The sequence below is a fragment of the Ascaphus truei genome, chromosome 14, assembly GCF_040206685.1.
Source record: "Ascaphus truei isolate aAscTru1 chromosome 14, aAscTru1.hap1, whole genome shotgun sequence".
NCBI lineage: Eukaryota > Metazoa > Chordata > Amphibia > Anura > Ascaphidae > Ascaphus > Ascaphus truei.
In genome coordinates this window covers 58,837,639-58,861,607 of record NC_134496.1, presented here as the reverse complement: position 1 = coordinate 58,861,607, position 23,969 = coordinate 58,837,639, and the positions used below count along the sequence as shown (strand labels likewise).

At 43.4% G+C, this 23,969-nt stretch overlaps 2 long non-coding RNA genes across 7 annotated transcripts in view; both read right to left on the bottom strand.

The window, feature by feature from the left end:
• Nucleotides 1–18,341, bottom strand: part of LOC142466235 (uncharacterized) — a 29,611-nt gene extending 11,270 nt beyond the window's left edge. For 3 of the 6 annotated variants that reach the window (XR_012788096.1, XR_012788093.1, XR_012788094.1), the window contains exons 1-11: nt 18,273–18,341; nt 15,555–15,674; nt 14,440–14,535; nt 12,892–12,995; nt 11,550–11,660; nt 9,039–9,158; nt 7,923–8,018; nt 6,375–6,478; nt 5,033–5,143; nt 2,501–2,620; nt 1,385–1,480 (exon numbers count right to left, since the gene is read on the bottom strand). This is a non-coding gene — a long non-coding RNA (uncharacterized LOC142466235). The remainder of the gene's footprint in view (nt 1–1,384; nt 1,481–2,500; nt 2,621–5,032; nt 5,144–6,374; nt 6,479–7,922; nt 8,019–9,038; nt 9,159–11,549; nt 11,661–12,891; nt 12,996–14,439; nt 14,536–15,554; nt 15,675–18,272) is intronic. The other 3 variants (XR_012788097.1, XR_012788095.1, XR_012788098.1) reach the window with 3 other exon arrangements.
• LOC142466236 (uncharacterized) lies at nt 18,333–23,453 on the bottom strand. Its single transcript, XR_012788099.1, has 4 exons — nt 23,347–23,453; nt 21,868–21,987; nt 19,616–19,719; nt 18,333–18,383 (listed from the first exon to the last, which is right to left on the bottom strand). It is a non-coding gene; the product is annotated as an uncharacterized LOC142466236 (long non-coding RNA).
• Between the last annotated feature and the right edge of the window lie 516 nt (nt 23,454–23,969).

Here is a 23,969-nt window from a genome sequence, read left to right as displayed (position 1 = left end):
CCAACAATGACTATGTGTTACCAATATATCCCTCTCAGTCCCACTGCAGCATATACTGTACCAGTGTGAAAGTAGGAAGGTACACCGTACCGGTAAAACAATACGTGCCGGTACTATGCACCATATGAATTATAAGGGGATGTAAATCTCCCAGTCTCTCTCCATATCCGCAACAGAGCGGGCTCCGGTCAGTGGCATGGATGCCCATATATGGGTATGCTCATATTTGGGCATCCCATGTCACTGACCGGAGCCGGCTCTGAGTATAGGGATATATGCGGAGACGCAGAGGTGCAAGGAAATGGGAGGAGGCACGGTGAGAAACAGGGAGAGACCACAGGAAGATAGAGGGCAACAACTTCCACAAGGTACTTGTATGGGTATAATTGTTTGTATTTTGTGCAGAGGGGGTAATTTCAGATAAAATACAATTCTCCACCCTCTATGAAACAATTCCACTTTGTTCAGTAAGCCAGAAAGTCTTGGTCCCATGTGGACTGAATTTAATGCAAATAAGGTCCTTAATACACAAGTAAAGAATAAAGTTACTTATTCTCTACTGTAAGAAGTGCCACATTGCCCACTATTTGGGTCCTGTGCCCAGATTGTGACCATGCATGGCAGAGGTGAGATTCCCCCAACTCCAATTTGCTACACTCTCCAAGAGAGATAATTGTGATCAGAGGTGGAACTAGGGGAGGGTGTGAGCAGGGTCACTGCCCAGGGAGTAACCTGACTGGGGGCACGGAAATCTCATTTAGTGCATATGTTGCGGCACTGCATTGATTGACCGGTCAATCTGCACTGCTGCCTGTCACAGTGACATCCTGATCGGGCACTGTGATCAGCTATAGCACTGACCCAGGTGAGATAGTTCAGCACTTTACAAGGAGGGAACAGATGTTGTGGGTGACAGATGCTGGGGGTAGGCCAAGACTGTTGGCCAGAGTAACGTGGAGACTTACTGCACTCTGCATGCCCATCCTCTCCCTGACATCAGGGGAAGGAAGTGGCCCTGGGGTGTGTGTAGGTATGCCAGATGTCAGTGTATGCATAAGTAAGTATGCCTGTATAGTGGGAGGTGTAGGGGCGTTAAGCTGGAGGACTTAAAACAGGCACAAAAGCACATAGATACCTCTGATTATACCGCACCAAATGCTGATAATATCATGCTGTAGCTGCACTTTACAGAAGATGATGCAGATGTCATCATTGGTTGGTGGGTTCATTAAATCAATCCATCATATCATAACCACACTGTGCATATGATGTACTGAATCAGTAACACCAGGAAGACATCTCCATGTTAGGAGTAGAGTTGAAGTTAACAGAATATGTCCAGCACTGTGGTGTGTAGCCCATAAATAATAATTGTGCACATTACCAGAACAACATACTGTCAACTGCAAGATCATTTTGCTGCTTGTAGCGTATGCTCATCCTGTACAGTGTTGTAGTAGATCCGTCTCTTCAGTGTTCACTGCAACAAAAGTAAGACATTGCATTAATATTACAGACGTTTGGGGGCTGAAATCTCACTTCGCTGCGGACAATTTCCCTTTGCATAAGATTCTTGTGATTATGTCAATGATGATCAATAACTGCATCATAACACAGCCGCTCTATACAGAAGATGTACTTGCTCTCATTGGTCATTGAGGTAATACGTCACACAATGTACAGATATAGCAAGGATTATTTCTCCCACTTGTGCATTATGGCATTATGATGGGAAATGTTGTGAGATTCTGCATTATCAGCATCACTGAATCTTTTGGAAATTAAGTGATATTCTATGTTTTAATGCAATATTATGGGTGATCAGCCGGTAAAATAATAATAGCTTGCTGTATCTGTAGCCATGCTCTACCCATGATGTGCTGAACCAATGACTGCAGAGAGATTCAGAGTGCTAAACATGACTGGAACGCATCTCTGAATAATGGGCAGCAAAGCAGTGCAGAATAGGAGGTGAAAGTATTTAAAATGGAAGATCCTTAGCAGCTGTGTGGAGAGTAGACAGTACAGACTGACCAAGTAAATGGTAAAAGGAGTAACTTCAACATTACTTGGCTTTGTTCTCCACATTGAAGCTTTCCTCCTCTTTAAATCACTAATACTGATGCCATGTGTAACCTGTACTGAGAGTTATATAATCTACTGGCCTAGATGAAACCATATGATGCAAACAGGATCCATCCCACTCCAGATTCATAGAATTGAACCACCTCAACCTTTCATAACAATCACATAGAACTGCAGCTGTGCGCTACTGCACATGTTCTTGTTATGAATGGTAGTAGATGTGGTCCTTGGGTCTTTACTTCATACTGTAGCCACCCTCTACTCATGATGTATTGAATCAACGAAAACTTGCATGGTTCAGATCACAGGAAGGGGTAGAGTAGAGATGAAAATATTCAATGTGAAACCCGTAGCAGCCGGATTGTGTGGAGTCAATAAAACGACAAATACTAAATGGTAAATGAGAAATATACACATTGCTTATCTGTCTCTGTGTAGTAATTTTCCTTCTCTTCAACTGTCCTTCAAATTTTCTCTTTTGCAAGAAAAGGAACACATGGCTTCAATATTCACTTCTGTTCTGCAGTCATCCCTCCTGAAATAAAAGTTAAGCATTGCATTGTTATTATGATAATACATACAATAAACCTTGCTCCAAACCATTTGATGCAAAGCAAATCCACCTCCCACCCACAGCTGTGCTCCTTCTAGAGCATGCATGTCAAACTCCAGTCCTCGAGGGTCCCAAACAGGCCAGGTTTTCAGTAGGGATATCCTGAAAACCTGGCCTGTTTGCTGCCCTCGAGGACTGGAGTTTGACATCCTTGTTCTTGAGCTTCTACCACGCAAGTCATCCATGTGAGTGACACTGTACTGCAGTCCTGGTCTGCACACAATCTACTGAATCAATGACATCACACTGTAAAGGCAATCTACAAGATGTATTAGTTGTCCACACTTCCGAAATGTTACTTTTATGTCCAAATCACTTATTCCCATGACCTGATATTTGTATTTGTTATTTATAGGATTGTCACAAAGAGTTGATGAGGTCACCAAATGATAGTATGTAGAGAGAAAGAGAGATCTCAGAACAGAGCCCTGATGTATACCCACAGACAGATCAATAGAAGACGAAGACATGTTAGCAACAGAGATGGAGAATGTGTGACAGGAAAGTTATGATGAAAACCAGGATAGAACTGTGTTACGGATACCAAGAGAGAGTTTAGAATATGAAGGAGGAGAGTGATTGAGAGCATCAAACGCAGCAGATAGATCAAGTAGGATTAGTAGGGAAAAGTGACCTTGGGAATTTGCTTTAAGCACAGTCTGTAGAACGAGCTGTACGAAAGGCAGGTTGTAAAGGATCCAGGAGGGAATGTGATTTAAGAATGTTGACATTCTAGCAATTAGGAGACAAACAGCAGGAGGGATACAGGGCGGTAGTTAGTAAGGCACATAGGGTGTAGGTTGTTTCTGAGAAAAGGGTGACCACTACAGGCTTAAAGTAAGAGGGTAAAGAGCCAGAGAATAGGGAGGAATTGAAGATGTGGGTGAGAGTGGGGACTAAGAGATGCAGTAAGGTGTGAGGGGATACGATCTAGAGGGCATGTGGTAGAGGGAGAAGAGAAGATGATTAGCTTCCAGCTCTGTAAGAGAAGAAAAGGAGTCAAATGCAGAAGGAGAATTAGGTAGAAGGAGAGAAGGGGGAAGGGACAGAAGGAATCTCCTTGTGGGTGGCATCCACCTTGCCTCTGAAGTAGTCAAATGCTTGAGGAGAAGTGAAGGAAGGATGGCAAGTGTGAGGAGAAGGTTAGTGGAGGGAGTCAAATACAGGGAAAAAAAGACAGCGTAAATTAAATTTGAGTGTTGATGAATGTGAAAAAAAAGTAGTGTGGTTTGGCCCCAGAGAGCAGCTTTATACAGGACTGGAGACATTTTTACTGTAGAAAAATCAAATATCAATTGTGTGATTTCCTTCATAGGCATTAAGAACAGCGAGTGGAAGTGTGATGAACATGTTTGGGAATTTAGCCAAGGGTGTGGGCTAGAGGGACAAGTGTGTCAGAGCCTAGAGGGGGCATATAGATAGGAGGATAGCATTGTAAGAGTTAATAAGATTGTTAGTTTAAGCGGAAAGAGAGAGAGAGCAGAGAGGTTAGAGTAGATGTCAGAGGAGAGTTTAATTAAGCAGAGGCAAATCAGTGGGACAGGTAAGATGGGGTGAGGGGAATGACTGATTGTGAATGATGAGAGCAGAAGAGGTCATGTACAACTAGAGCCTTGTTAGTCAGAGAACGGACATTCCAGATGGCATAGGAGAAGGGAAGAGAAAAGTAAGGAAAGGAATGTGGATTACATTAGATAGGTTAACACTCTTAGCAGGGAGGCAGAGGCAGGGAGGCAGAGGCAGGGAGGCCCGATGTGTATATGAGCAGGTTCAAGATTATAAGAGATATCCCACACATCAGCAAACATAGAAGGAGACACAGAGATAGGTGTAGAGAGAGACAGAGATAGCTCTATGTAGAGAGAGAGGGACGTAGAGAGAATGAGACAGATAGGCGCAGAGAGAGGGGGCGCAGAGAGAGGAGGCGCCAAAAGAGGGGGCGCAGAGAGAGGGGGCACAGAGAATAGGATATTAAAGAGTGCTTTTCGTTGAGCAGTGCAGAAATAGCTGCAATAGAGGTCTGTACAAATGGTGCAGTGTGTAGACACATGCAAAGGTAGGGGAAGGAAAGAGGAGAACATGTGGATAAAAGCAGGAGTGTGGAAGTTAGAGAAATTAGAAAAGTTTAACAGAGGAGTGAGGAAACAGCAAGCAGAAAGAACAAGAGAGAGGTTACATTGGGATGACGTTCTGTGGTAAAGAGAAAATGCTAGGAGAGAGCTTTCAAATATTAGAGGACATGAATTGAGGGAGCAAATGTATAAATCAAAACCTGAGGGGGAGGTATAGCACGAAAGCTCGCACAGCAGATTATAGTCTTAATGTTGCGTGTACCTGTCAGGGTATTCAAGAAGTTAAATTCTCACAAGTGCAGAGTTCATGATGAAATGCTGAATCTAGTCCCCCTCCAATTTAATTTTAATATAACTTTTCCATTCTTCATTACTGCAAAAAGCAAACAAAACAAAACCACATTGCATTACTATTTTCAAAATGGATTGAATGGCATATTCAACAGTGACTGTGTGATGCCAATATTCCCCACTCACTCGTAGTGAAGCACATATTGTACTAGTGTTGAAAGTAGGCCGGTAGAGTCAGGTACGCAGTACTGATAAAACAATAAGTGCCCGTCGTAAGTACCAGCTCCGCAACAGTGCGGGCATCACATTAGTGACGTGGATGAACATATATGGATAAGCCCATATTAAGGCATCACGTGACCAGAGCCGTCACTGACTGGGTATACGTAAAGACGCAGGGAGATGCAAGGAAAGGGAGGGAGAGAGACAGGGAGAAGATGTGAAACGGAGGAAGGCACGGATGGAGGGAGTTCTTCCGAGCTTCTGCGGGCCTCTCTCTTTCACTGGTGCATGCCGGGAGCTGGTCCCAACATCCACAAAGTGTGTGTGTATTATTGGTTGTATTTTATGGGGGTAGGAGGGTAGTGTGTATATTGTGTGTGTGGGAGTATTATATTGTGTGTAGAGGTGCAGAGGAGAGTACTAGATTGTGTATCTTGTGTAAGGGTGTTGTGTATATTGTGTTTGGAGCTATAATATTATTGGGGAGATTAGTATTGAGGAGGTATTATAGTGTGTATTGTGGGGAGTATTAGTGTGTGTATTGTTTGTGGGTGACAGATGCTGGGGGTATGCAGCAATCCCTGCACTGAGGTCCGAGGCGGCTCTGCATCGCTCGCACACACTGTGGATGACCAAGCATGTGCCCATGATAATCATGGCCTTAGAGGGATGAGTGTGTCAGAGCCTAGAAGGGGCATATATATGATGGAGGAGGGAGGAGGAGGAGGGAGGAGGAGGAGATGATAGCATTGTAAAAGTTAACAAGATAGTTAGTTTAAGCAGAAAGTGAGGAGAGGTTAGAGATAAGGGTAGATGTCAGAGGAGAGAGTTCAATTAAGCTGAGGTATCGAGTAGGACAGGGGTGAGGGGAATGAGAGGTGGTGGATGATGAGAGCAGAAGAGGTCATGTACAAATAGACCTTGTTAGTCAGAGAGCAGTCATTCCAGAGGGCACGTGAGAAGTGAAGAGTAAAGTGAGACATGGAATGTGGATTACATTAGATGGGTTAATACGCTTAGCAGGGAGGTGGAGAGAGAGAGGCAAGAGGCAGAGAGTGGTGCAGGGGTTGAGGAAGAGATGTTGCATGTACCTTATCAGAACATTAAAGAACATCAATTCACACTGGTGCAGAGTTGATGATGAATCCAGTTCACCTCCAATTCAATTTTAACAGAAATGTTTCATTCTTCATTACTGAAAAAAAAGAAAAGTAAAAAACATTTCATTACTATTTTCAAAATGGATTGAATTCCCCCAACAATGACTATGTGTTACCAATATATCCCTCTCAGTCCCACTGCAGCATATACTGTACCAGTGTGAAAGTAGGAAGGTACACAGTACCGGTAAAACAATACGTGCCGGTACTATGCACCATATGAATTATAAGGGGATGTAAATCTCCCAGTCTCTCTCCATATCCGCAACAGAGCGGGCTCCGGTCAGTGGCATGGATGCCCATATATGGGTATGCTCATATTTGGGCATCCCATGTCACTGACCGGAGCCGGCTCTGAGTATAGGGATATATGCGGAGACGCAGAGGTGCAAGGAAATGGGAGGAGGCACGGTGAGAAACAGGGAGAGACCACAGGAAGATAGAGGGCAACAACTTCCACAAGGTACTTGTATGGGTATAATTGTTTGTATTTTGTGCAGAGGGGGTAATTTCAGATAAAATACAATTCTCCACCCTCTACGAAACAATTCCACTTTGTTCAGTAAGCCAGAAAGTCTTGGTCCCATGTGGACTGAATTTAATGCAAATAAGGTCCTTAATACACAAGTAAAGAATAAAGTTACTTATTCTCTACTGTAAGAAGTGCCACATTGCCCACTATTTGGGTCCTGTGCCCAGATTGTGACCATGCATGGCAGAGGTGAGATTCCCCCAACTCCAATTTGCTACACTCTCCAAGAGAGATAATTGTGATCAGAGGTGGAACTAGGGGAGGGTGTGAGCAGGGTCACTGCCCAGGGAGTAACCTGACTGGGGGCACGGAAATCTCATTTAGTGCATATGTTGCGGCACTGCATTGATTGACCGGTCAATCTGCACTGCTGCCTGTCACAGTGACATCCTGATCGGGCACTGTGATCAGCTATAGCACTGACCCAGGTGAGATAGTTCAGCACTTTACAAGGAGGGAACAGATGTTGTGGGTGACAGATGCTGGAGGTAGGCCAAGACTGTTGGCCAGAGTAACGTGGAGACTTACTGCACTCTGCATGCCCATCCTCTCCCTGACATCAGGGGAAGGAAGTGGCCCTGGGGTGTGTGTAGGTATGCCAGATGTCAGTGTATGCATAAGTAAGTATGCCTGTGTAGTGGGAGGTGTAGGGGCGTTAAGCTGGAGGACTTAAAACAGGCACAAAAGCACATAGATACCTCTGATTATACCGCACCAAATGCTGATAATATCATGCTGTAGCTGCACTTTACAGAAGATGATGCAGATGTCATCATTGGTTGGTGGGTTCATTAAATCAATCCATCATATCATAACCACACTGTGCATATGATGTACTGAATCAGTAACACCAGGAAGACATCTCCATGTTAGGAGTAGAGTTGAAGTTAACAGAATATGTCCAGCACTGTGGTGTGTAGCCCATAAATAATAATTGTGCACATTACCAGAACAACATACTGTCAACTGCAAGATCATTTTGCTGCTTGTAGCGTATGCTCATCCTGTACAGTGTTGTAGTAGATCCGTCTCTTCAGTGTTCACTGCAACAAAAGTAAGACATTGCATTAATATTACAGACGTTTGGGGGCTGAAATCTCACTTCGCTGCGGACAATTTCCCTTTGCATAAGATTCTTGTGATTATGTCAATGATGATCAATAACTGCATCATAACACAGCCGCTCTATACAGAAGATGTACTTGCTCTCATTGGTCATTGAGGTAATACGTCACACAATGTACAGATATAGCAAGGATTATTTCTCCCACTTGTGCATTATGGCATTATGATGGGAAATGTTGTGAGATTCTGCATTATCAGCATCACTGAATCTTTTGGAAATTAAGTGATATTCTATGTTTTAATGCAATATTATGGGTGATCAGCCGGTAAAATAATAATAGCTTGCTGTATCTGTAGCCATGCTCTACCCATGATGTGCTGAACCAATGACTGCAGAGAGATTCAGAGTGCTAAACATGACTGGAACGCATCTCTGAATAATGGGCAGCAAAGCAGTGCAGAATAGGAGGTGAAAGTATTTAAAATGGAAGATCCTTAGCAGCTGTGTGGAGAGTAGACAGTACAGACTGACCAAGTAAATGGTAAAAGGAGTAACTTCAACATTACTTGGCTTTGTTCTCCACATTGAAGCTTTCCTCCTCTTTAAATCACTAATACTGATGCCATGTGTAACCTGTACTGAGAGTTATATAATCTACTGGCCTAGATGAAACCATATGATGCAAACAGGATCCATCCCACTCCAGATTCATAGAATTGAACCACCTCAACCTTTCATAACAATCACATAGAACTGCAGCTGTGCGCTACTGCACATGTTCTTGTTATGAATGGTAGTAGATGTGGTCCTTGGGTCTTTACTTCATACTGTAGCCACCCTCTACTCATGATGTATTGAATCAACGAAAACTTGCATGGTTCAGATCACAGGAAGGGGTAGAGTAGAGATGAAAATATTCAATGTGAAACCCGTAGCAGCCGGATTGTGTGGAGTCAATAAAACGACAAATACTAAATGGTAAATGAGAAATATACACATTGCTTATCTGTCTCGGTGTAGTAATTTTCCTTCTCTTCAACTGTCCTTCAAATTTTCTCTTTTGCAAGAAAAGGAACACATGGCTTCAATATTCACTTCTGTTCTGCAGTCATCCCTCCTGAAATAAAAGTTAAGCATTGCATTGTTATTATGATAATACATACAATAAACCTTGCTCCAAACCATTTGATGCAAAGCAAATCCACCTCCCACCCACAGCGGTGCTCCTTCTAGAGCATGCATGTCAAACTCCAGTCCTCGAGGGTCCCAAACAGGCCAGGTTTTCAGTAGGGATATCCTGAAAACCTGGCCTGTTTGCTGCCCTCGAGGACTGGAGTTTGACATCCTTGTTCTTGAGCTTCTACCACGCAAGTCATCCATGTGAGTGACACTGTACTGCAGTCCTGGTCTGCACACAATCTACTGAATCAATGACATCACACTGTAAAGGCAATCTACAAGATGTATTAGTTGTCCACACTTCCGAAATGTTACTTTTATGTCCAAATCACTTATTCCCATGACCTGATATTTGTATTTGTTATTTATAGGATTGTCACAAAGAGTTGATGAGGTCACCAAATGATAGTATGTAGAGAGAAAGAGAGATCTCAGAACAGAGCCCTGATGTATACCCACAGACAGATCAATAGAAGACGAAGACATGTTAGCAACAGAGATGGAGAATGTGTGACAGGAAAGTTATGATGAAAACCAGGATAGAACTGTGTTACGGATACCAAGAGAGAGTTTAGAATATGAAGGAGGAGAGTGATTGAGAGCATCAAACGCAGCAGATAGATCAAGTAGGATTAGTAGGGAAAAGTGACCTTGGGAATTTGCTTTAAGCACAGTCTGTAGAACGAGCTGTACGAAAGGCAGGTTGTAAAGGATCCAGGAGGGAATGTGATTTAAGAATGTTGACATTCTAGCAATTAGGAGACAAACAGCAGGAGGGATACAGGGCGGTAGTTAGTAAGGCACATAGGGTGTAGGTTGTTTCTGAGAAAAGGGTGACCACTACAGGCTTAAAGTAAGAGGGTAAAGAGCCAGAGAATAGGGAGGAATTGAAGATGTGGGTGAGAGTGGGGACTAAGAGATGCAGTAAGGTGTGAGGGGATACGATCTAGAGGGCATGTGGTAGAGGGAGAAGAGAAGATGATTAGCTTCCAGCTCTGTAAGAGAAGAAAAGGAGTCAAATGCAGAAGGAGAATTAGGTAGAAGGAGAGAAGGGGGAAGGGACAGAAGGAATCTCCTTGTGGGTGGCATCCACCTTGCCTCTGAAGTAGTCAAATGCTTGAGGAGAAGTGAAGGAAGGATGGCAAGTGTGAGGAGAAGGTTAGTGGAGGGAGTCAAATACAGGGAAAAAAAGACAGCGTAAATTAAATTTGAGTGTTGATGAATGTGAAAAAAAAGTAGTGTGGTTTGGCCCCAGAGAGCAGCTTTATACAGGACTGGAGACATTTTTACTGTAGAAAAATCAAATATCAATTGTGTGATTTCCTTCATAGGCATTAAGAACAGCGAGTGGAAGTGTGATGAACATGTTTGGGAATTTAGCCAAGGGTGTGGGCTAGAGGGACAAGTGTGTCAGAGCCTAGAGGGGGCATATAGATAGGAGGATAGCATTGTAAGAGTTAATAAGATTGTTAGTTTAAGCGGAAAGAGAGAGAGAGGTTAGAGTAGATGTCAGAGGAGAGTTTAATTAAGCAGAGGAAAATCAGTGGGACAGGTAAGATGGGGTGAGGGGAATGACTGATTGTGAATGATGAGAGCAGAAGAGGTCATGTACAACTAGAGCCTTGTTAGTCAGAGAACGGGCATTCCAGATGGCATAGGAGAAGGGAAGAGAAAAGTAAGGAAAGGAATGTGGATTACATTAGATAGGTTAACACTCTTAGCAGGGAGGCAGAGGCAGGGAGGCCCGATGTGTATATGAGCAGGTTCAAGATTATAAGAGATATCCCACACATCAGCAAACATAGAAGGAGACACAGAGATAGGTGTAGAGAGAGACAGAGATAGCTCTATGTAGAGAGAGAGGGACGTAGAGAGAATGAGACAGATAGGCGCAGAGAGAGGGGGCGCAGAGAGAGGAGGCGCCAAAAGAGGGGGCGCAGAGAGAGGGGGCACAGAGAATAGGATATTAAAGAGTGCTTTTCATTGAGCAGTGCAGAAATAGCTGCAATAGAGGTCTGTACAAATGGTGCAGTGTGTAGACACATGCAAAGGTAGGGGAAGGAAAGAGGAGAACATGTGGATAAAAGCAGGAGTGTGGAAGTTAGAGAAATTAGAAAAGTTTAACAGAGGAGTGAGGAAACAGCAAGCAGAAAGAACAAGAGAGAGGTTACATTGGGATGACGTTCTGTGGTAAAGAGAAAATGCTAGGAGAGAGCTTTCAAATATTAGAGGACATGAATTGAGGGAGCAAATGTATAAATCAAAACCTGAGGGGGAGGTATAGCACGAAAGCTTGCACAGCAGATTATAGTCTTAATGTTGCGTGTACCTGTCAGGGTATTCAAGAAGTTAAATTCTCACAAGTGCAGAGTTCATGATGAAATGCTGAATCTAGTCCCCCTCCAATTTAATTTTAATATAACTTTTCCATTCTTCATTACTGCAAAAAGCAAACAAAACAAAACCACATTGCATTACTATTTTCAAAATGGATTGAATGGCATATTCAACAGTGACTGTGTGATGCCAATATTCCCCACTCACTCGTAGTGAAGCACATATTGTACTAGTGTTGAAAGTAGGCCGGTAGAGTCAGGTACGCAGTACTGATAAAACAATAAGTGCCCGTCGTAAGTACCAGCTCCGCAACAGTGCGGGCATCACATTAGTGACGTGGATGAACATATATGGATAAGCCCATATTAAGGCATCACGTGACCAGAGCCGTCACTGACTGGGTATACGTAAAGACGCAGGGAGATGCAAGGAAAGGGAGGGAGAGAGACAGGGAGAAGATGTGAAACGGAGGAAGGCACGGATGGAGGGAGTTCTTCCGAGCTTCTGCGGGCCTCTCTCTTTCACTGGTGCATGCCGGGAGCTGGTCCCAACATCCACAAAGTGTGTGTGTATTATTGGTTGTATTTTATGGGGGTAGGAGGGTAGTGTGTATATTGTGTGTGTGGGAGTATTATATTGTGTGTAGAGGTGCAGAGGAGAGTACTAGATTGTGTATCTTGTGTAAGGGTGTTGTGTATATTGTGTTTGGAGCTATAATATTATTGGGGAGATTAGTATTGAGGAGGTATTATAGTGTGTATTGTGGGGAGTATTAGTGTGTGTATTGTTTGTGGGTGACAGATGCTGGGGGTATGCAGCAATCCCTGCACTGAGGTCCGAGGCGGCTCTGCATCGCTCGCACACACTGTGGATGACCAAGCATGTGCCCATGATAATCATGGCCTTAGAGGGATGAGTGTGTCAGAGCCTAGAAGGGGCATATATATGATGGAGGAGGGAGGAGGAGGAGGGAGGAGGAGGAGATGATAGCATTGTAAAAGTTAACAAGATAGTTAGTTTAAGCAGAAAGTGAGGAGAGGTTAGAGATAAGGGTAGATGTCAGAGGAGAGAGTTCAATTAAGCTGAGGTATCGAGTAGGACAGGGGTGAGGGGAATGAGAGGTGGTGGATGATGAGAGCAGAAGAGGTCATGTACAAATAGACCTTGTTAGTCAGAGAGCAGTCATTCCAGAGGGCACGTGAGAAGTGAAGAGTAAAGTGAGACATGGAATGTGGATTACATTAGATGGGTTAATACGCTTAGCAGGGAGGTGGAGAGAGAGAGGCAAGAGGCAGAGAGTGGTGCAGGGGTTGAGGAAGAGATGTTGCATGTACCTTATCAGAACATTAAAGAACATCAATTCACACTGGTGCAGAGTTGATGATGAATCCAGTTCACCTCCAATTCAATTTTAACAGAAATGTTTCATTCTTTATTACTGAAAAAAAAGAAAAGTAAAAAACATTTTATTACTATTTTCAAAATGGATTGAATTCCCCCAACAATGACTATGTGTTACCAATATATCCCTCTCAGTCCCACTGCAGCATATACTGTACCAGTGTGAAAGTAGGAAGGTACACAGTACCGGTAAAACAATACGTGCCGGTACTATGCACCATATGAATTATAAGGGGATGTAAATCTCCCAGTCTCTCTCCATATCCGCAACAGAGCGGGCTCCGGTCAGTGGCATGGATGCCCATATATGGGTATGCTCATATTTGGGCATCCCATGTCACTGACCGGAGCCGGCTCTGAGTATAGGGATATATGCGGAGATGCAGAGGTGCAAGGAAATGGGAGGAGGCACGGTGAGAAACAGGGAGAGACCACAGGAAGATAGAGGGCAACAACTTTCACAAGGTACTTGTATGGGTATAATTGTTTGTATTTTGTGCAGAGGGGGTAATTTCAGATAAAATACAATTCTCCACCCTCTACGAAACAATTCCACTTTGTTCAGTAAGCCAGAAAGTCTTGGTCCCGTGTGGACTGAATTTAATGCAAATAAGGTCCTTAATACACAAGTAAAGAATAAAGTTACTTATTCTCTACTGTAAGAAGTGCCACATTGCCCACTATTTGGGTCCTGTGCCCAGATTGTGACCATGCATGGCAGAGGTGAGATTCCCCCAACTCCAATTTGCTACACTCTCCAAGAGAGATAATTGTGATCAGAGGTGGAACTAGGGGAGGGTGTGAGCAGGGTCACTGCCCAGGGAGTAACCTGACTGGGGGCACGGAAATCTCATTTAGTGCATATGTTGCGGCACTGCATTGATTGACCGGTCAATCTGCACTGCTGCCTGTCACAGTGACATCCTGATCGGGCACTGTGATCAGCTATAGCACTGACCCAGGTGAGATAGTTCAGCACTTTACAAGGAGGGAACAGATGTTGTGGGTGACAGATGCTGGAGGTAGGCCAAGACTGTTGGCCAGAGTAACGTGGAGACTTACTGCACTCTGCATGCCCATCCTCTCCCTGACATCAGGGGAAGGAAGTGGCCCTGGGGTGTGTGTAGGTATGCCAGATGTCAGTGTATGCATAAGTAAGTATGCCTGTGTAGTGGGAGGTGTAGGGGCGTTAAGCTGGAGGACTTAAAACAGGCACAAAAGCACATAGATACCTCTGATTATACCGCACCAAATGCTGATAATATCATGCTGTAGCTGCACTTTACAGAAGATGATGCAGATGTCATCATTGGTTGGTGGGTTCATTAAATCAATCCATCATATCATAACCACACTGTGCATATGATGTACTGAATCAGTAACACCAGGAAGACATCTCCATGTTAGGAGTAGAGTTGAAGTTAACAGAATATGTCCAGCACTGTGGTGTGTAGCCCATAAATAATAATTGTGCACATTACCAGAACAACATACTGTCAACTGCAAGATCATTTTGCTGCTTGTAGCGTATGATCATCCTGTACAGTGTTGTAGTAGATCCATCTCTTCAGTGTTCACTGCAACAAAAGTAAGACATTGCATTAATATTACAGACGTTTGGGGGCTGAAATCTCACTTCGCTGCGGACAATTCCCTTTGCATAAGATTCTTGTGATTTTGTCAATGATTATCAATAACTGCATCATAACACAGCCGCTCTATACAGAAGATGTACTTGCTCTCATTGGTCATGGAGGTAATACGTCACACAATGTACAGATATAGCAAGGATTATTTCTCCCACTTGTGCATTATGGCATTATGATGGGAAATGTTGTGAGATTCTGCATTATCAGCATCACTGAATCTTTTGGAAATTAAGTGATATTCTATGTTTTAATGCAATATTATGGGTGATCAGCCGGTAAAATAATAATAGCTTGCTGTATCTGTAGCCATGCTCTACCCATGATGTGCTGAACCAATGACTGCAGAGAGATTCAGAGTGCTAAACATGACTGGAACGCATCTCTGAATAATGGGCAGCAAAGCAGTGCAGAATAGGAGGTGAAAGTATTTAAAATGGAAGATCCTTAGCAGCTGTGTGGAGAGTAGACAGTACAGACTGACCAAGTAAATGGTAAAAGGAGTAACTTCAACATTACTTGGCTTTGTTCTCCACATTGAAGCTTTCCTCCTCTTTAAATCACTAATACTGATGCCATGTGTAACCTGTACTGAGAGTTATATAATCTACTGGCCTAGATGAAACCATATGATGCAAACAGGATCCATCCCACTCCAGATTCATAGAATTGAACCACCTCAACCTTTCATAACAATCACATAGAACTGCAGCTGTGCGCTACTGCACATGTTCTTGTTATGAATGGTAGTAGATGTGGTACTTGGGTCTTTACTTCATACTGTAGCCACCCTCTACTCATGATGTATTGAATCAACGAAAACTTGCATGGTTCAGATCACAGGAAGGGGTAGAGTAGAGATGAAAATATTCAATGTGAAACCCGTAGCAGCCGGATTGTGTGGAGTCAATAAAACGACAAATACTAAATGGTAAATGAGAAATATACACATTGCTTATCTGTCTCTGTGTAGTAATTTTCCTTCTCTTCAACTGTCCTTCAAATTTTCTCTTTTGCAAGAAAAGGAACACATGGCTTCAATATTCACTTCTGTTCTGCAGTCATCCCTCCTGAAATAAAAGTTAAGCATTGCATTGTTATTATGATAATACATACAATAAACCTTGCTCCAAACCATTTGATGCAAAGCAAATCCACCTCCCACCCACAGCTGTGCTCCTTCTAGAGCATGCATGTCAAACTCCAGTCCTCGAGGGTCCCAAACAGGCCAGGTTTTCAGTAGGGATATCCTGAAAACCTGGCCTGTTTGCTGCCCTCGAGGACTGGAGTTTGACATCCTTGTTCTTGAGCTTCTACCACGCAAGTCATCCATGTGAGTGACACTGTACTGCAGTCCTGGTCTGCACACAATCTACTGAATCAATGACATCACACTGTAAAGGCAATCTACAAGATGTATTAGTTGTCCACACTTCCGAAATGTTACTTTTATGTCCAAATCACTTATTCCCATGACCTGATATTTGTATTTGTTATTTATAGGATTGTCACAAAGAGTTGATGAGGTCACCAAATGATAGTATGTAGAGAGAAAGAGAGATCTCAGAACAGAGCCCTGATGTATACCCACAGACAGATCAATAGAAGACGAAGACATGTTAGCAACAGAGATGGAGAATGTGTGACAGGAAAGTTATGATGAAAACCAGGATAGAACTGTGTTACGGATACCAAGAGAGAGTTTAGAATATGAAGGAGGAGAGTGATTGAGAGCATCAAACGCAGCAGATAGATCAAGTAGGATTAGTAGGGAAAAGTGACCTTGGGAATTTGCTTTAAGCACAGTCTGTAGAACGAGCTGTACGAAAGGCAGGTTGTAAAGGATCCAGGAGGGCATGTGATTTAAGAATGTTGACATTCTAGCAATTAGGAGACAAACAGCAGGAGGGATATAGGGCGGTAGTTAGTAAGGCACATAGGGTGTAGGTTGTTTCTGAGAAAAGGGTGACCACTACAGGCTTAAAGTAAGAGGGTAAAGAGCCAGAGAATAGGGAGGACTTGAAGATGTGGGTGAGAGTGGGGACTAAGAGATGCAGTAAGGTGTGAGGGGATACGATCTAGAGGGCATGTGGTAGAGGGAGAAGAGAAGATGATTAGCTTCCAGCTCTGTAAGAGAAGAAAAGGAGTCAAATGCAGAAGGAGAATTAGGTAGAAGGAGAGAAGGGGGAAGGGACAGAAGGAATCTCCTTGTGGGTGGCATCCACCTTGCCTCTGAAGTAGTCAAATGCTTGAGGAGAAGTGAAGGAAGGATGGCAAGTGTGAGAAGAAGGTTAGTGGAGGGAGTCAAATACAGGGGAAAAAAGACAGCGTAAATTAAATTTGTGTGTTGATGAATGTGGAAAAAAAAGTAGTGTGGTTTGGCCCCAGAGAGCAGCTTTATACAGGACTGGAGACATTTTTACTGTAGAAAAATCAAACATCAAGTGTGAGATTTCCTTCATAGGCATTAAGAACAGCGAGTGGAAGTGTGATGAACATGTTTGGGAATTTAGCCAAGGGTGTGGGTTAGAGGGACGAGTGTGTCAGAGCTTGAAGGGGCATATAGAGGATAGCATTGTAAGAGTTAATAAGATTGTCAGTTTAAGCAGAAAGAGAGAGAGAGAGAGCAGAGAGGTTAGAGTAGATGTCAGAGGAGAGTTTAATTAAGCAGAGGAAAATCAGTGGGACAGGTAAGATGGGGTGAGGGGAATGACTGATTGTGAATGATGAGAGCAGAAGAGGTCATGTACAACTAGAGCCTTGTTAGTCAGAGAACGGGCATTCCAGAGGGCATAGGAGAAGGGAAGAGAAAAGTAAGGAAAGGAATGTGGATTACATTAGATAGGTTAACACTCTTAGCAGGGAGGCAGAGGCAGGGAGACCCGATGTGTATATGAGCAGGTTCAAGATTATAAGAGATATCCCACACATCAGCAAACATAGAAGGAGACACAGAGATAGGTGTAGAGAGAGCCAGAGATAGCTCTATGTAGAGAGAGAGGGACGTAGAGAGAATGAGACAGATAGGCGCAGAGAGAGGGGGCGCAGAGAGAGGGGGCGCAGAAAGAGGGGGCGCAGAAAGAGGGGGCGCAGAGAGAGAGGGGGCGCAGAGAGAGAGGGGGCGCAGAGAGAGAGGGGGCGCAGAGAGAGAGGGGGCGCAGAGAGAGAGGGGGCGCAGAGAGAGAGGGGGCGCAGAGAGAGAGGGGGCGCAGAGAGAGAGGGGGCGCAGAGAGAGAGGGGGCGCAGAGAGAGAGGGGTGCAGAGAGAGAGGGGGCGCAGAGAGAGGGGGCGCAGAGAATAGGATGTACATGAGTGCTTTTCATTGAGCAGTGCAGAAATAGCTGCAATAGAGGTCTGTACAAATGGTGCAGTGTGTAGACACATGCAAAGGTAGGGGAAGGAAAGAGGAGAACATGTGGATAAAAGCAGGAGTGTGGAAGTTAGAGAAATTAGAAAAGTTTAACAGAGGAGTGAGGAAACAGCAAGCAGAGAGAACAAGAGAGAGGTTACATTGGGATGACGTTCTGTGGTAGAGAGAAAATGCTAGGAGAGAGCTTTCAAATATTAGAGGACATGACTTGAGGGAGCAAATGTATAAATCAAAACCTGAGGGGGAGGTATAGCACGAAAGCTTGCACAGCAGATTATAGTCTTAAAGTTGCGTGTACCTGTCAGGGCATTCAAGAAGGTAAATTCTCACAAGTGCAGAGTTCATGATGAAATGCTGAATCCAGTTCCCCTCCAATTTAATTTTAATATAACTTATCCATTCTTCATTACTGCAAAAAGCAAACAAAACAAAACCACATTGCATTACTATTTTCAAAATGGATTGAATGGCATATTCAACAGTGACTGTGTGATGCCAATATTCCCCACTCACTCGTAGTGAAGCACTTATTGTACTAGTGTTGAAAGTAGGCCGGTAGAGTCAGGTACGCAGTACTGATAAAACAATAAGTGCGCGTCGTAAGTACCAGCTCCGCAACAGTGCGGGCATCACATTAGTGACGTGGATGAACATATATGGATAAGCCCATATTAAGGCATCACGTGACCAGAGCCGTCACTGACTGGGTATACGTAAAGACGCAGGGAGATGCAAGGAAAGGGAGGGAGAGAGACAGGGAGAAGATGGGAAACGGAGGGAGGCACGGATGGAGAGAGGGAGTTCTTCCGAGCTTCTGCTGGCCTCTCTCTTTCACTGGTGCATGCCGGGAGCTGGTCCCAACATCCACAAAGTGTGTGTGTATTATTGGTTGTATTTTATGGGGGTAGGAGGGTAGTGTGTATATTGTGTGTGTGGGAGTATTATATTGTGTGTAGAGGTGCAGAGGAGAGTACTAGATTGTGTATCTTGTGTAAGGGTGTTGTGTATATTGTGTTTGGAGCTATAATATTATTGGAGAGATTAGTATTGAGGAGGTATTATAGTGTGTATTGTGGGGAGTATTAGTGTGTGTATTGTTTGTGGGTGACAGATGCTGGGGTATGCAGCAATCCCTGCACTGAGGTCCGAGGCGGCTCTGCATCGCTCGCACGCACTGTGGATGACCAAGCATGTGCCCATGATAATCATGGCCTTAGAGGGATGAGTGTGTCAGAGCCTAGAAGGGGCATATAAATATATAATGGAGGAGGGAGGAGGGAGGAGGAGGAGATGATAGCATTGTAAAAGTTAACAAGATAGTTAGTTTAAGCAGAAAGTGAGGAGAGGTTAGAGATAAGGGTAGATGTCAGAGGAGAGAGTTCAATTAAGCTGAGGTATCGAGTAGGACAGGGGTGAGGGGAATGAGAAGTGGTGGATGATGAGAGCAGAAGAGGTCATGTACAAATAGACCTTGTTAGTCAGAGAGCAGACATTCCAGAGGGCACGTGAGAAGTGAAGAGTAAAGTGAGACATGGAATGTGGATTACATTAGATGGGTTAATACGCTTAGCAGGGAGGTGGAGAGAGAGAGGCAAGAGGCAGAGAGTGGTGTAGGGGTTGAGGAAGAGATGTTGCATGTACCTTATCAGAACATTAAAGAACATCAATTCACACTGGTGCAGAGTTGATGATGATTCCAGTTCACCTCCAATTCAATTTTAACAGAACTTTTTCATTCTTCATTACTGCAAAAAAAAAAGTATAAAACATTGCATTACTATTTTCAAAATGGATTGAATTCCCCCAACAATAACTATGTGTTACCAATATATCCCTCTCAGTCCCACTGCAGCACATACTGTACCAGTGTGAAAGTAGGAAGGTACACAGTAACGGTAAAACAATACGTGCCGGTACTATGCACCATATGAATTATAAGGGGATGTAAATCTCCCAGTCTCTCTCCATATCCGCAACAGAGTGGGCTCCGGTCAGTGGCATGGATGCCCATGTATGGATATGCTCATATTTGGGCATCCCATGTCACTGACCGGAGCCGGCTCTGAGTATAGGGATATATGCGGAGACGCAGAGGTGCAAGGAAATGGGAGGAGGCACGGTGAGAAACAGGGAGAGACCACAGGAAGATAGAGGGCAACAACTTCCACAAGGTACGTGTATGTGTATAATTGTTTGTATTTTGTGCAGAGGGGGTAATTTCAGATAAAATACAATTCTCCACCCTCTACGAAACAATTCCACTTTGTTCAGTAAGCCAGAAAGTCTTGGTCCCATGGGGACTGAATTTTAATGCAAATAAGGTCCTTAATACACAAGTAAAGAATATAGTTACTTATTCTCTACTGTAAGAAGTGCCACATTGCCCACTATTTGGGTCCTGTGCCCAGATTGTGACCATGCATGGCAGAGGTGAGATTCCACCAACACCAATTTGCTACACTCTCCAAGAGAGATAATTGTGGTCAGAGGTGGAACTAGGGGAGGGGGTGAGCAGGGTCACTGCCCAGGGAGTAACCTGACAGGGGGCACGGAAATCTCATTTAGTGCATATGGTGCGGCACTGCATTGATTGACCGGTCAATCTGCACTGCTGCCTGTCACAGTGACATCATGATCGGGCACTGTGATCAGCTATAGCACTGACCCAGGTGAGATAGTTCAGCACTTTACAAGGAGGGAACAGATGTTGTGGGTGACAGATGCTGGGGGTAGGCCAAGACTGTTGGCCAGAGTAACGTGGAGACTTACTGCACTCTGCATGCCCATCCTCTCCCTGACATCAGGGGAAGGAAGTGGCCCTGGGGTGTGTGTAGGTATGCCAGATGTCAGTGTATGCATAAGTAAGTATGTCTGTGTAGTGGGAGGTGTAGGGGCGTTAAGCTGGAGGACTTAAAACAGGCACACATCTCACTTCGCTGCGGACAATTTCCCTTTGCATAAGATTCTTGTGATTATGTCAATGATGATCAATAACTGCATCATAACACAGCTGCTCTATACAGAAGATGTACTTGCTATCAATGGTCATGGAGGTAATACGTCACACAATGTACAGATATAGCAAGGATTATTTCTTCCTCTGGTGCATTATGGCATTATGATGGGAAATGTTGTGAGATTCTGCATTATCAGCATCACTGAATCTTTTGGAAATTAAGTGATATTCTATGTTTTAATGCAATATTATGGATGATCAGCCGGTAAAATAATAAAAGCTTTCTGTATCTGTAGCCATGCTCTACCCATGATGTGCTGAATCAATGACTGCAGAGAGATTCAGAGTGGTAAACATGACTGGAACGCATCTCTAAATAATGGGCAGCAAAGCAGTGCAGAATAGGAGGTGAAAGTATTTAAAATGGAAGACCCTTAGCAGCTGTGTGGGGAGTAGACAGTACAGACTGACCAAGTAAATGGTAAAAGGAGTAACTTCAACATTACTTGGCTTTGTTCTCCACATTGAAGCTTTCCTCCTCTTTACATCACTAATACTGATGCCATGTGTAACCTGTACTGAGAGTTATATAATCTACTGGCCTAGATGAAACCATGTGATGCAAACAGGATCCATCCCACTCCAGATTCATAGAATTGAACCACCTCAACCTTTCATAACAATCACATAGAACTGCAGCTGTGCGCTACTGCACATGTTCTTGTTATGAATGGTAGTAGATGTGGTCCTTGGGTCTTTACTTCATACTGTAGCCACACTCTACTCATGATGTATTGAATCAATGAAAACTTGCATGGTTCAGATCACAGGAAGGGGTAGAGTAGAGATGAAAATGTTCAATGTGAAACCCGTAGCAGCCGGATTGTGTGGAGTCAATAAAACGACAAATACTAAATGGTAAATGAGAAATATACACATTGCTTATCTGTCTCTGTGTAGTAATTTTCATTCTGTTCAACTGTCCTTCAAATTTTCTCTTTTGCAAGAAAAGGAACACATGGCTTCAATATTCACTTCTGTTCTGCAGTCATCCCTCCTGAAATAAAAGTTAAGCATTGCATTGTTATTATGATAATACATACAATAAACCTTGCTCCAAACCATTTGATGCAAAGCAAATCCACCTCCCACCCACAGCTGTGCTCCGTCTAGAGCATGCATGTCAAACTCCAGTCCTCGAGGGTCCCAAACAGGCCAGGTTTTCAGTAGGGATATCCTGAAAACCTGGCCTGTTTGCTGCCCTCGAGGACTGGAGTTTGACATCCTTGTTCTTGAGCTTCTACCACGCAAGTCATCCATGTGAGTGACACTGTACTGCAGTCCTGGTCTGCACACAATCTACTGAATCAATGACATCACACTGTAAAGGCAATCTACAAGATGTATTAGTTGTCCACACTTCCGAAATGTTACTTTTATGTCCAAATCACTTATTCCCATGACCTGATATTTGTATTTGTTATTTATAGGATTTTCACATGTATTACTACTGTGAAACGCTATATACATTAATAGTGCTATATAAATAAATACATACACATTTATATATAATAATAATAACAGCATGTTCTTTTAAAGCGCTGCTAGTTTTACGTAGCGCTATACAGAGACATTTTGCAGACACAAGTCCCTGCCCCATAGAGCTTACAATCTATGACATTGGTGCCTGAGGCACAGAAGATATGAAGTGACTTGCCCAAGGTCACACACACACAAATATATATACATAAATATATACATATATACACACACACACACACACACACACACACACACACACACACACACACACACATATATATGAAAACTAACACAGAAAAAAAGAATCCCCTGAATAGCACTCTAACATACACAAATTGTATCAATAAAGGTTTATTAATCACATACACATAAATGGTTAAAATGAGGAGCAGTGGTGACCTACAAAGCTGTTATAAACTGAACCTTAAGGTGTGGGGAAAAATGCTACACTGCAGTAATAAGTACAAAGTATGTAAATAAAGTGTAGAGGCAAGAAATATATGGAAATGAGAACACTCAGACCGGCCGGTCAAGTACTACCTAAGTTGAAGCCCCCTGTGTGAAGTGCTTGTATGAAACTAGTGTATAACTAACAAGCAAATGCTTGTCCGGGGGCTTAACATATAGACAGTTGATAGATGTATTTGAAGTTGCATATTCTGTGCCGTGGATTAATCAGTATACTGAAAGCAACTGAAGATGGTACAGTAGCTGTGATAGGTTGGCCTCATAGCTCCTCCTTCAATGGAGGAATCGGCTCACGGAGCACTTAAATCCCTAAATGCCCAAAGAAAAAAATAAGCATGCAGTACTTAAAGTGAAAGTAAAATGAGAAATGAAATAAAATAAACACACACATTGAAAAATCACTCACCCGACTGAGAGCGCCTTCTACAGAGCGCTGTACCACTGCTCAGCTAGCAGCTAAAACTGTCTCATTTTCCCACCATTGAAGTTTACACATGTCCACGCCCCACTCTAACAAGACGCTGTGTACGGAAGCTCGCAGGAGACAAACTAGTGAGAGAAGGTGTAGCTGCTAGCCACACTCCACGAGGTGCATTGTGGGAAATGTAGTTCTTTGCCTGCTAGCTTCTCTGACTGGTTACTGATTACGTGATGTCACTAGGGGCGGGATTAGTGTGTTGCAATGTAACGGCCCGGCTGTATGATTGTCACAGAAGGGGGGAGCCTGAGAATGTCACGGATTTAATTACACATGTAATGATGTAATAACACAGCCATGAACTAAGCCAGTATACATATGGTCATGTGATATTTATAATGCATTTATTAACATTATTGTGTGGATTTGGGCTGAATTAAACTTGTATGGGATTGTCACTTTAATATCACAGTACCACTACTGTTTAACACTTATAATGACCTCCTGATTACAGATTATTAGGGACAGACTTAAAAAGGCCTGTGTAAATATTTATTATAGAGTGGCCTCTTTACTTTATAATATCAGGGAGTATCAGACAGGCCTGTGTT